Source organism: Zea mays, chromosome 2 (genome assembly GCF_902167145.1).
Source record: "Zea mays cultivar B73 chromosome 2, Zm-B73-REFERENCE-NAM-5.0, whole genome shotgun sequence".
NCBI lineage: Eukaryota > Viridiplantae > Streptophyta > Magnoliopsida > Poales > Poaceae > Zea > Zea mays.
Window position 1 is genome coordinate 18,819,800 of NC_050097.1, and position 12,889 is coordinate 18,832,688.

At 43.9% G+C, this 12,889-nt stretch overlaps 1 long non-coding RNA gene across 1 annotated transcript; it reads left to right on the forward strand.

The window, feature by feature from the left end:
- The first annotated feature begins 11,936 nt into the window (after positions 1 to 11,936).
- LOC118476290 (uncharacterized) lies at positions 11,937 to 12,587 on the forward strand. The gene is made up of 2 exons (XR_004856155.1): positions 11,937 to 12,128; positions 12,202 to 12,587. It is a non-coding gene; the product is annotated as an uncharacterized lncRNA (long non-coding RNA).
- The last annotated feature ends 302 nt before the right edge of the window (positions 12,588 to 12,889 follow it).

The window sequence follows — 12,889 nt, forward strand, 5'->3', positions numbered from 1 at the left end:
TATAAATGTAATTAAATATCGTATTTGAATATTCAAGTTTATATAATGAAGACATGTGAATGATGTCATATGTTTGTTCATGTTATCTTTCATGTTTCATATGTTTCGTCTTTCATTTTCTTATATCATGATGATGAAGGTACGTCCTTCATGACCTTCGTCCGAAGATCGTTATATCCTAAGGGAAATAATGCTTCGAAGGACGAAGGACATTAACATTTAATACTTTGTGTTGCCTTGTTCTTGACTCATAGCATTTGAGAACAAGTCCCCAACATTGGCGCCCACCTCCGGTGAACTCACTTCCACTTTTGAGCTGATGACTTTGTCCAAAACCCAAGCTAAAGTTGCTTCGGCTACGAAGCTGGTGCTCCCGATAATAGGCGGGTCATGTTCAGAATTGGCCAACAAGAAACAGAAGAAGGAGGCCCAGAGAAGGGTGCAACATGTTGGGGTGCAGGGACCCTTCATCAAGTCAAAATGGTCCCACATACCAATCACCTTCTCCTAGGAGGACCTTCAGCTTAAGGATTACCCTCACAATGATGCTATGGTTATATCTTGTCTCATCAAGGGATTTCTGGTCCACAATGTTCTGGTTGATACAGACAGTGCAACGGATATCATATTTGCTAAAGCCTTCAGACAGATGCAAGAGCCAGAGGACAAGATTCATGATGCTACACACCCTCTTTGTGGCTTCGGAGGAAGGCAGATCGTAGCACTTGGCAAGATCACAATGCCAATGACCTTTGGATTTGTCCACAACACAAGGACTGAACAGGTTGTGTTTGATATTGTTGACATGGAATACCCCTACAATGCAATTATTGGACGCGGGACACTTAATGCTTTCGAAGCAATTCTTCATCCAGCATACCTATGCATGAAGATACCTTCGGAACAAGGGCCTATTGCAATTCATGGAAGTCAGGAAGCTGCCAGGAAGGCTGAGGGAAATTGGACAGACTCAAAAGCCATCCACAATATAGATGGAGCCGAAGCCTGTGAGCAGTACAAGTACAGAAGAGAGAAGGTTGTTTCGGCTGATCAGCCGAAGCCCATGCTTCTGTGTGAATACATAGCAGAGCAGAAGGTACTGCTGGGGTCTCAATTATCTGAAGAGCAGGAAAAAAAACTTTGATAAGATTTCTATTCAACAACAAAGATGTTTTTGCATGGTCGGCCAATGATCTCTGTGGTTGTAGGATTACGGGGAGGCTACGCTAGCGCAAAACAAAAAAATTTCATCCCCATAATACCAAGAACTACTACGGTTATAGGTCATGGAATTACCACTAGACGCGCAGAGCAGCGGAAGACGTCTCGATGTAGACGAACGCGTCGAGCAGTGTCGTGCAGTCGCCGGCGTCCTTCACGTCCTCGCACGGTTCGTCCAAGTGCTCCAGATGCAGCACCTCCGAGGTATCCACACGTACAGGGAGGAAGCGCCGCGTACCGAACTGCTAGGTTCGCGACGGCGGCTTGGCGAGGGCGAGAGGTGGGCGGCGGCTGTTAGTTCGCTGGTGGCGAATTAGGTTTTCCTTAACCGCGCCCCCGCCCCTCATTATATAGGCGTTATGGTGGGCTTCTGACGCCGAGGCCCATCATTAACCCTAAAGCCCAGTCTAATTTCGGATCTAATCCGAATTAGGCTTCCTTCCCCTTAAGTGTGTGACCCTATAGGTTCACGTACAAATAGACATAGCCCGAGTACTCTTACTTGGCCCAATAATTGACAGCGGCCTCTAGCAAGACATGTCAACTCCTATGTGTACGTAAAGATCATATCAGACGAACCATTGCAACATTAAGTACATGCTGTTCCCTTTGTCTCACGATATTTGGTCTGGCTCTAAGCTGACCTCTCTTTCTCGATACTGTGAATTGGAATCCTTTCAATGGTTAACTCTTAACCCTAGCACGGCCATGCATTTCTTGATCCAATCACTCGAGGGGCCCAGAGATATCTCTCTCACAAAGAGAGGGACAAATTCCATCTTGACTGACCATGCCTCATAGCATGCTTCCTGACAAACCCAAAACTACCTTTATAACTACCCAGTTACGGGATAGCGTTTGATAGTCCCTAAGTAAGTCAATTCACATCTTGAGAACATGCGACAATCTCAGGTCTAAGGATACAGTATTCATGTTGCAAGAAGAGAACTATATTACAATATCTCACGTTGGGTCGGTCCAGCCTCATGTCATACATGCGCCCACATTATTAATTTAACATCTCCATGTTCATGACTTGTGAAATGTAGTCATCAACTAATACATGTGCTAGTCATCGACTCTGACTAGGGACATCATTTAGAATAACCATATAAGTAAAGAATCTCACAAACAATTCACATAATTGCTAATCAATACAAGGTGCCTTCCATGGATATTCAATTAAGCAATATATATATCATGGATACAAAGAAATATGCTCATCTCTATGATTATCTCTAGGGCATATTTCTAACAGTGGTGTCAACATGGATGTCATTGAACATTCACTCAATGTCGATCCATCCTTTAGGCCCAGAAAGCAAAGGCTTCGGAAAATGTCTGATGATAAAGCCGAAGGTGCTCGGAATGAAGTAAAAAGACTTCTCAGTGCTGGTGTCATCAGAGAAGTAAAATATCCAGAGTGGCTAGCCAATACTGTTATGGTGAAGAAGGCTAATGGCAAATGGAGAATGTGTATTGATTTCACAGATCTCAACAAGGCTTGTCCGAAGGACGAATTTCCATTACCAAGAATAGACTCTCTTGTGAATGCAGCATCTTCTTCAGAACTTATGAGTCTTCTGGATTGCTACTCAGGATATCATCAAATATGGATGAAGAAGGAGGGTGAGCCGAAGACTAGCTTCATAACTCCCAGTGGAACCTATTGCTATCTTTGGATGCCTGAGGGTCTCAAAAATGCTGGAGGCAGTTTCAGCAGGATGACGGCCAAGGTCCTTCATTCCCAGATAGGCAGAAATGTGCTAACATATGTTGATGATATCATAGTAAAAAGCACGAAGCAAGAAAATCACATCACTGATCTGCAAGAAACATTTGCTAATTTCAGACAAGCTGGCCTGAAATTAAATCCTGAAAAGTGTGTCTTTGGAGTGAAGAAGGGTAAGTTCCTTGGCTGTCTGGTTTCAAGGAAAGGGATTGAAGCTAATCCAAGCAAGATCGAAGCCATCCTTCGAATGGAAATGCCGAGCACAAAGAAGGGGGCCCAACGGCTGGCAGGAAGGCTGGCTTCATTGAATAGATTTATATCTAAATCAGCAGAAAGAAACTTGCCATTCTTTGAAATACTAAAGTCAGTCGAAGTCTTTCAATGGGGCCCAGCTCAACAGAAGCCTTCAAAGAGCTGAAGCAATACTTAATTGATATAACAACATTAACTCCACCTACGCTAGGGGCTCCGTTACTGTTGTATGTGGTAGCTTCGCATTCAGCAGTGAGTGCGGTGCTTGTGCAGGAGAAATTGGAAGGACAAATCAAAAAGCAAGCCCCAGTATACTTTGTCTCCGAAGTTCTAAGCTTATCAAAGAAAAATTATACAGAGTTGGAGAAGGTGTTGTATGCTGTCTTAATGGCCTCCAGGAAGCTTCGGCATTATTTTCAAGCATTCCATATAATTGTTCCTTCATCATAGCCTCTGAAGGATATCATGATGAACAGAGAAGCTACTGGAAGAATTGGAAAGTGGGCTGTGGAACTCAATGAATTCAGCATTGATTATGTGCATAGATCCTCAATTCAGTCCCAGGCGTTAGCAGACTTCATCGCTGATTGGACGCCAGGGGCTCAGGAAGAAGAAGTAAATAAAGATGCCGAAGCTTGGACAGTGTTCTGCGACGGTTCCTGGGGAACCTTCGGGGCAGGTGCGGATGCCGTCTTAGTTGCACCTTCCAAAGTCTGAACATGCTATGCAATAAAGCTTGACTTCACCTGCACAAATAATATTGCTGAATACGAAGCTTTGCTTTTGGGGCTTTGGAAGTTAAAAGCAATGTGGATAAGAATGGCGGTCCTTAAAACCGATTCCCAAGTTATTTCTGGTCATATTGACAAGAGTTGCAGGGCAAGAGACCTGAAGCTTGAGAAATACCTAGACACAGTTCGAAGGCTTGAAGCCTCTTTCGAAGGGTTTTCTGTCAAGAATATTCCACGAGGAGAAAACGAGCACACTGATTTGCTAGCCAAGTCAGCGGCACAGGGGTTGCCTCTACCTTCAGAAGTATTCTTTGAGACAATAAGAGCACCTTTGTTGGAACTTCTTGAAAGAGCGGTGCTCAATATATCTCCTGTTCATAGTGAAGATTGGAGGACTGAGATTATATCTTTTCTCCAAGGTAACTGCCTTTCAGCTGATGAAGCTTATAATAAGAGAATGGAGGCAAGAACAAGACCATATGTAATAATAGATAGGGAGTTATACAAACACGGAGTCTGCTCTCCACTTCTCAAGTGTCTATCCAGAACCGAAGGTATAGAGCTGATGAAGGAAATACATGCAGGCTTGTGTGGATCTCATATTGGATCTAGACCTTTGCTGGGGAAGGTCTTCAGACAAGGATTTTATTGGCCGAAGGCAGCTTCGGATGCAACGGATCTGGTTTAAAAGTGTGAAAATTGTCAAAAATGTGCAAGAGACCAGAAACAACCTTCGTCGCTAACCCAATTAATACAACCAACTTGGCCATTGCAAAGATGGGGCCTGGATTTATTAGGTCCACTTCCACCAGCACAAGGCAATTTAAGATATGTTGTGGTGGCTGTGGAGTATTTTTCTAAGTGGATTGAAGCAAAGCCTTTGGCCACAATAACTTCGGTCACAGTCCAGAAATTCTTTTGGCAAAACATTGTTTGTCGTTTCGGCGTACCGAAGGCTATAACTGTGGACAATGGAACACAGTTTGATGCCGAAGCTTTCAAGGAATTCTATGATCAAATCGGCACAAAGATTCATTTTGCGTCAATCAGACATCCAGAGTCAAATGGACTTGTCGAAAGAGCAAATGGTATTATAATGACAGGAATAATAAAGTTAATTTTTAATCAGTCTAGAGGAAAGTGGCCAGAAGAGTTGATTAAAGTGGTGTGGAGCCACAATACGACTGTATCAAGATCAACAGGTTTCACGCCATTCAAGTTACTATTTGGCGATGAAGTTATAACTCCAGAAGAAGCTAAAACAGGGTCAATAAGAACAACAGCTTCGGCAGAACACGAAGCTGATTATCATGTGGCAAAAGACACTATAGAAGGGGTCAGACTTCAGGCTATGGAAAATATTAATAAATATCAAGCCGAAACAATAAAATGGCATGACAGAAAAGTTCGACTGAAAAATATCAAGCCAGGACATTTGGTGCTTCAGAGAGTGGCTAATCCGGACACAGTAGGCAAACTACAGCTGAAGTGGGAAGGACCTTTTTTGGTAATATCTTCGTCAAGGCCCGGTTCTTACAGATTAAAGGATATAGATGGCAATGACATTCCTAGATCTTGGAACGCGGATGAGCTTCGACGGTATTATGTATAGATTGATGTAATCTTTTTCATTTTTCTATGGCACCCTTTTCCTTTCCAAAGGGGGAGAAAGGTTTTTAATGGGACCATAGTTTGTAATTTTTTCTTTTCTTATTTAGCTCCATGAGAGCAATATCCCCCAAATATGTAGATGTAAAACCTGAGCATGCACCATCGAGTGCAGAGAAAAAGAAAAAACAGGGAGAAGCTCGAAAGTCGTTCCTCAGGGGATGCAGAGCATGACGAAGCTACAAAAAGTCGTTCCTAAGGGAGCGCAACGTAAGTTTTCTGCTCAAAAGTCGTTCCCAAGGGAATGCAGAGCCAAATACCACCGAAATATAAGGCGAAGCGCGAAAGTCAACGCGAATACCGCCGAATTAGAAGGCGAAGAAGTTCAAAAGACGTTCCTAAGGGGATGCAGAACTTACACCGAAAAATAAGCGGTGCAGCCGAAAAATAAACGGCAAAGAGATTTCAGTCATTCCTAAGGGAATGGAGTTTGTGGATGAAGCTTCAAATGTGTGTGTTTGGGCATTCATTTGCACGATACATTACATCATACATTGCATTCATAAACATTCATTTAGACATACATAGGATCATCATCACATCATACAGATACAGACAGTTGCTTTGGCTCTAAGCATACAGCTTCAAGAAGCAGATTCATGCTTCGTTGTGTACGAAAAGAAGGGAAGGTGTTTTTCGCCTTCGGCTCAAAAATACAGGTTTCGACCACATCAAAGCATTTCATACATCGATGGAAAGGTAAAAATATATTATAAGGTATGGACAAATTTACAGAGTAGAATCTGATTCTTAAATTACAATATTCTTTACAAGGGTTAATATAAAAGTTTTCTTAGAATTTTTACACAGCTAGATATTCCAGCTTCATCACCATCTGTTGAGCTTCGGGTTGCCTGCTAAGCTTCGGCTCTGTGTTCTTCAGCTTCGTCATCCTGTACATATCGAAGCATTATAAGGAAAATTCAAGTTTCAAGGAAAAGGTAAGCACAATGTATGATTTTATTACCGACTTAAGATGACTTCGAGCTTTGTCACCAGCTAGGCTTCGCCCACCCTTCGTCCATATTTGCTTTATGAATCTGTTTCCTATGCTTCGAGCTAGGCTAGGGATATCAATCAGATCTGCTGGTGATAAGCTAAAGTTTGGTCTATTAACAATTTTCCCATGTGTGCAACCAGACTTCATGAAGGCAACAGTTGTGCCCCGAGAAGCTAGCAGGGCACAGAAATCACTGTGTCCAGCTATAACTTCATCAAGAGCATCAACTTCGCCCTCAATGTGTTCGAAGGTCCCTGGCAGGTCTTCAACCGAAGGACTAAATTTCTCAGAGCTGGCTCCAACCGAGTTGAAGATCTGCCTTAGCCACTAGACGCATCGGTTGCTGAACTCTAAACATTTATCTTGAAGTTCTTTCAGTGATTTTTGCAAATTTGAACTTTTTTCAGCCTCAGCCGCAAACTTTGTATCAAATTTCTTTTTTCTTGTTCGAAACCCTCCGATTTTGAGAGAAGCTCCTTATCCAGCTTTGCAATTTTGGTTTCAGCTTCCGCCAGTAAACTTTCCATTGTCCGAAGTTCGACATCTTTCTTTTCAAGAGCAGTTGTTTGATCTTTTATTTTGCTTTCTAACCCTTCAATTATAACTTCGTGCTTTTTATCTTCAAGGTCCTGTTGCATCCTCAAAACTTTGCTCAATAACATACTCTGTACAGAAGCAACCTTCGTTAGAAAATACCTTCGTTGTTAAAAATAATGAAGAGTCGAAGAAAAGTTTTTACCTTGAAATTGGAATAGAATAAACTACCAACGATATGTTGTCGTCGGTAGCGGCTGATATCGGTCTCAAGCTTCGGAAAACCAATACTCTTCGACAGAGTACCGATAACCTTCGCCCCGGTTTGGTCTCGGACACAACCTAAGCTCTCATCATCAATGCCACCGAAGAGTAGCGCCCCTGGTTGATACCCGCAGGATATGGCATAGTCTCTCAATTCTTCTTTTTCAGCTTTTGACAATTCTTGTCCAATTAAGTTTTGAAAGTTGAAATCTTCTAAAGTATCTTCGACTATTTCCTTTTCTTTCCCAGGCACTATAGCCATGGTTTCTTCGGCGGCTGTAGCAGCTTCTTCTGCGACCATATCCAGAAGTATTTTATCTATATCAGAAAGTGTGCTTTCTAAGTTTGCATCCTTGGCCGTTGCAGCTTCGGCAATTGCGACTTCAGCAAGTGCAGCTTCGGTAGATGCAGCGCTCTCAACAACTGGTGCTTTTAACGCCGAAGCTGCTGATGGTGTTTCTTCAATGGCCTCTGTCACAGTAATAATTCTTCGTTTTTTCGGCCCAACAGACTTCTTCGTTGCTGAGGGCTCCTTTTCTTCTGTAAAAGCTTCGTCAGATGTGGCCCCAGTGGACTTAGCTTGTTAGGCAAGGATTCAGTCATTACCTTTAGAATTTCTTCCGCGTCGGCTGCGCAAGGTGTTGAAGGAGCCTCTTCTTCCTTATCAGTTGCCTTCTGTTTCGGGGCCGTAGCTTTTCTTTTCTTCGGAGCGACTATCTTCGGCTCAGGGCTCAATTTTCTCTTCTTAAGGATTTCTTCATCCTCTTTCACCATTCTAGTAGCCTGTCTGCCCACAACACTAACAATTCTTTTTCTTTTCTGCCCTTCAGCACCCTTGTTCAATCGCTCATAGTCTGGATATTCAAAATTTAGGGCATCCATTACCCGATTCAATCTTCGCTTCGGCCGGGTGCCGAAGGCTGCAGTCATCAACTAATCTTCTTTTCTCGTATAGTTGCCCAAAATCTCGTTGCACATAACTTCAATTGTATCTAACCATTCTTGGCAGGGTTCTTTGAACTGTTTCTTGAACTTGAAATGATAGGGCAGCCGAACGAGTTCATTCTTATTTTTCTCTTTTTCAAGCTTCGACATACCCCACTCCCTCAGCGTTGGGAATACTCGGTTGGCCAAGTATTCTTGAACTAAATCCCTATTTCCAATTTGTTCAGATACAACTCTAAACTCATACACAGCATCTGGGCATGGTGCCCCCGGCGTCATGTTGCACTGAGGCCTAGTCAGCCCGAAGGTTAACTCCAGCGGGCTCTGTACTAGCTTCTCTTTTTTTCTCATCAATCTTAACATAAAACCATTTAGATTTCCAACCGGTTGGCCATTTAGTGTGATAGCTGACCACCGGTGTCTTCATGTCTTTGCGATAAGCAAAGTTGTAGCAGCCGAAGTTCTCATGCAGTCCGTCTTCCCTAGCCTTCGTCTGATAGTGAAGTTCATGTACTCGACAGAAAGCTTCGGCGAGTGGCTCCACCCCTTGACTTCGGAGGGCCCAGATGTAAACGTTGAGCCTAACAATGGCGTTAGGGGTCAACTGATGAAGGTAAATCTCAAAATTTTCCAAGACATCTCCAATCATCCCGTGGAGAGGAAATCTCAGCCCTGCTTTGAAGAAGCTCTTAAAGACCACCACTTCATCATTTTTTGGTTTCGGGATAGTTTCTTCCCCACCAAAGCGAATCAACCCCTTGTCGGCTTCTCTGAAGTAGCCTAGCTTCGTCATCATAACCATATCAGCTTCAGACACAATTGACTTTCCAAAATCCAAATGGCTGGGCTTAGATGGCATAGCGATGTTATAATCAATCTCTTCTTCACCAATATCACCTTCTTCAATGTCTGCCTGCTCCGTTTCAGTAGCAGGGGCGCCTTCGTTAGGAGCGCCCTCCGTTACAACTAGTCCCGAGCGCCGCATAACTTCGGAGATCAGTTTCCTCTCCGTCGTGGGTAACCCTAGTTGTTGAGCGCACTCTGACCATTTGATGTTGAATTTCTTGCGTTTTAACGAAGTTGAGTATTTTTGACGAAGCTCCCTCTTTTCACGAAGCTAGAGCAAAGTGATCCTTTGACTGAGAATACAGTGAATAAGCTTCGGCGGTGGTTAAATTTTTCGGCAGCACAACAGTACAATAGCAGTAAATGTTGTGGTAACTTCACAACTACCCGTCTGTTTATATAGTGCTGTAGGTGGGAAGGTGAATCGTCAAGTCGCTCGCACCCGCTGAACAGTCACCCCCACTCGCTGAACGGTGGACCATAGTGCCCAAGAAGACGAATCACCAGATCGCGCGTACCCGCTGCATGGTGGGACCATCCTTCACTCAGAATATTTAAATCGTTTCCCGGCAACGAGCTCAGGGAAGGTGTTTTTCGGACCTTCGGCATTCCGAAGCCTGAGAGAGTTTTTCATGGGTCGAGCTCGTTACGAAAAACGATCTGGCACCGTGAAGGGGCTACTGTTGGGGGCCTGCTTCGTCGCCAAAAGTCCCATAAGAAGAAACACCTTCGGAATACTGGCACAAAGCCGAAGCTATCAATCAGAGGGCTTCGGAGTACATTTCCAAATGCACCGACTTAAAGATGAAATGACCAATCGGCCCGTGATAACTTGTATTATGATTGTAAACCTTTGTAAAGGACATGAATGTAATTTCTCACAGGCTGTGTCTTGTGCCTATAAATAGATGAACAGTACCCCTGTACTGTTCACGCTATCTTGTATTCGCTCGGGCACAACACTTGGATTTTTGCCTTCTATCAAAGCCGAAGGTATAAATGTAATTAAATATCGTATTTGAATATTCAAGTTTATATAATGAAGACTTGTGAATGATGTCATATGTTTGTTCATGTTATCTTTCATGTTTCATATGTTTCGCCTTTCATTTTCTTATATCATGATGATGAAGGTACGTCCTTCATGACCTTCGTCCGAAGATCATTATATCCTAAGGGAAATAATGCTTCGAAGGACGAAGGACATTAACATTTAATACTTTGTGTTGCCTTGTTCTTGACTCATAACATTTGAGAACAAGTCCCCAACAAAAGATTTCCCAAAAGAATTTGCAAAAACAAAACAAGTGGTGCAAGCGTGATCCAAAATGTTAAATAAAAGAAAGCAATCCATGCATATCTAGTGAAAGTAAAAATTGATTTAATTCCAAGCAACCTTTGCACTTACCTTATGCAAACTAGTTCAATTCTGCACTTGTATATTTGCTTTGGTTTGTGTTGGTATCAATCACCAAAAAGGGAGAGATTGAAAGGGAAATAGGGTTCAAACCTTTTCCTAAATGATTTTGGTGGTTGAATGCCCAACACAAATAATTGGACTAACTAGTTTGCTCTAGGTTATAAATTCTACAAATGCCAAAGGTTCAACACAAACCAATAAAAATACCAAAGTTAGGGTTCAAAAGAAAGGAGCAAAAGAAACCGAAGAGAACCCTAGTCTAGCGCACCGGACAGTGTCCGGTGCCCAGGGCCGTACGACTTCAAACTTGCCACCTTCGGGTTTCTGGAGAGCCGCTCCGCTATAATTCACCGGACTGTCCGGTGCGCCAGCGGACTGTCCGGTGTGCCATCGGAGCAACAGCTAGCGAGCGCAACGGTCGACTCCAACGGTCGCCTGCAAACATGAACAGTGCGTGGACAGTTCGCGCAGAGTCAGAGCAGCGCCAGAAGGCGCACCGGACAATGAACAGTGCTTGTCCGGTGCGGCACCGGACTGTCCGGTGCCCCAAGATGTCAGAGCTCCAACGGTCAAAACCGTCAGAACCCTAATGGTTGGGTGACTTGGCTGGCGCACCGGACTGTCCGGTGCGCCCATCGACATACAGCCTCCCCAACGGTTGAATTGGTGGTTGAGGCTATAAATACCCCCAACCACCTCCACTCCAAGCATCCAAGTTTTTCAGACATCTCATTCAATACAAGAGCTAGTGCAATCAATACAAGACACAATTCAAAAGAATCAAAGCCTCTCCAAGTCTCAAATACACTCGAAACACCTAGTGACTAGAGAGAGAGTTTTGCTCGTGTTCTTTGAGCTCTTGTTCTTGGATCGCTTTCTTCCTTCCTCATTCTTGTTCCCAAGTGTTTTGTAAGCAAGGCAAGAGACACCAATTGTGTGGTGGTCCTTGCGAGGTCTAAGTGACCCGTGAGAATTAAGGAGAAAGTTCCCTCGGTCTAAGTGACCGTTTGAGAGAGGGAAAGGGTTGAAAGAGACTCAGTCTTTGTGACCACCTCAATGGGGACTAGGTTCTTTGGAACCGAACCTCGGTAAAACAAATCACCGTGTCATCCACTTTATTTCTTGGTTGATTTGTTTTCGCCCTTTCTTCCAGACTTCTATTTTATTCTAACGCTAACCCCGGCTTGAAGTGCACTTAAATTTTGTAAATTATAGTTTTCGCCTATCCACCCCCCTCTAGGCTACTTTCGGTAAGTTTTCTCCTCTGAGTTCCCCTGACCCCTTTCTCAGGCTTTGATATTTTCCCCTTTTCTTTTCGTTGCAGGGTGGTCGCCGCTGATCAGGTAGTCACACAGCCATCCGTCGGGCTACTTCAGCTAGGCTCCTTGTCTCCTTTCCCTTTCCCTCAAACGTCTTCTTGGAGATGCGATGCTTCCCGCACGGCGCAAGAGGCCACCGAGGCCAAGGCCGAGCCGCTTCGCACACAACTTTCTGACGCCGATGGTCGTGTAACTGGTAAGGCAGTTGCCCTCCGATTTCTTTCTGGCTTCCTTGCCTCTTTTCTTACCTTATTCGTCTCCTCTAGCAGCTTTGGGGGCAAGCTACGGAAACTACACCATCACCTAGGCCAGCTTCTGGACAACAATGGGGCCCACTGCACTTCCCTGGTGGAACGTTTAGATAATGCCCTGTGCCGCATTCGGGATATTGTTGACTTTGATGTTCATCGGGGAGTCGTGGTGGCGTTGATGATGGGGGAGATTTGCTCTGGCCGCCATCTTCAGTATATCATCGACCCTCCTCCATCTCTTTCGAATGAGGGGCAGGAAGACCTACTAGAAGGTTATGACGAGGTGGCTAGTCATGTTTTTCTTAGGGTGTCGGCTCATGACGTTGTGCATGATGCGCGCTGATCACAATGTATCGTGCCTTACTGCCACATCTCTAAAGTAATAAAGTGAACTTTGTTCCCTAGATTGTCGTGTTGTAGGTGAAAGGGAAATAGGGTTAACCTTTTCCTATAATTAATTTTGGTGGTTGATAGTCAACAAAAACACATGGACTAACTAGTTTGTTCTAGAATTCATATATTACAGGTGCATAAGGTTCAACACAAACCAAGAAAGAAATCAAGTTAGGGACTCAATTTGAAACGAAGCAAAGAACTTGAGTGTGCTGAAAAATGGCGCGCCGGACTGTCCGGTGCACTAGGACCGTACAAATGTCAACCAACCACTCTCGGGAATTCCAGGGCGCGCTCCGCTATAATTCCTAGA